This window comes from Bufo gargarizans, chromosome 2 (genome assembly GCF_014858855.1).
Source record: "Bufo gargarizans isolate SCDJY-AF-19 chromosome 2, ASM1485885v1, whole genome shotgun sequence".
Taxonomy (NCBI): Eukaryota; Metazoa; Chordata; class Amphibia; order Anura; family Bufonidae; genus Bufo; species Bufo gargarizans.
Window position 1 is genome coordinate 218,710,128 of NC_058081.1, and position 954 is coordinate 218,711,081.

Below are 954 nucleotides of genomic sequence, written 5' to 3' on the forward strand. Positions count from 1 at the left end.
AACCCATATGCAACGGCATATGCACAATACCAATTTTCCATATGTATAACATAATTAATTACGGGGGAAGTCCTTGAAGCCCCAAATAATGAGTTACCCCGTCCAGGGTGAGCCATCTTGCCTCCAGCGGATGAGCACCAGCTGGGAGGCACCACTGATGGCCCCCACACTCTGCCACAACCAACCGCCAACCATGGGAGTCCAGCCCCAACCTTGGCGCCCTCCCATCATCCCCACCTGAGAATTTTCCAACTTCAAGGACCTCCCACCTAAACAGCCGCCGCCATGACAAATTGCCGCTACCACCATCTCTGTGCCAGATAAAACTATTGGTTTTACATGAGGCTGATTTTCAGTCGCAGAAATTTTCTGCAACAAAATCTGGCACGAGTGAAGGCACCCTAAACTGCTTCTAGCAGGATCTAGAGAATCTTGTTGCTCAGGCAAAGTGCAGCAGTTCTAAACATGCTGAGCACCGACCGGTTGACATACATATTCCCTTTAAAGGGTTTCTACCATCAGATTTTGCCATATGTAGCTGACTGATAATAGCGATGTGCTAGTGTCAGCAGTACATATACAGTCTTCTTTGTTCACTTCTGTCTGCGGCCGTTCACCTAAAAAACGTACTTTTATCCATATGCTAATGAGCCTCTAGGTGCTATGTGGGCGTTGATTCAGCACGTAGAGGCTCCGTCTACTGACCATTTTCGCCACCCATGTAGTTCTTCTAGCCCGCCCCCGATTGACGTCCGATTTGCCTACATCTGTCTAAATCCCGCGCCTGCGCAGTGCGCTTCTGTATTTTGCGCAGGCGCAGTGAGTGAATGCCACGCTCCTGGTGTCGGCTTCCTCACTGTAACGTAGTAGACGGAGCCTCTAGGTGCCGAATCGACACCCACATAGCACCTAGAGGCTCATTAGCATATGGCTAAAAGAAAGGTTTTTTTAGTG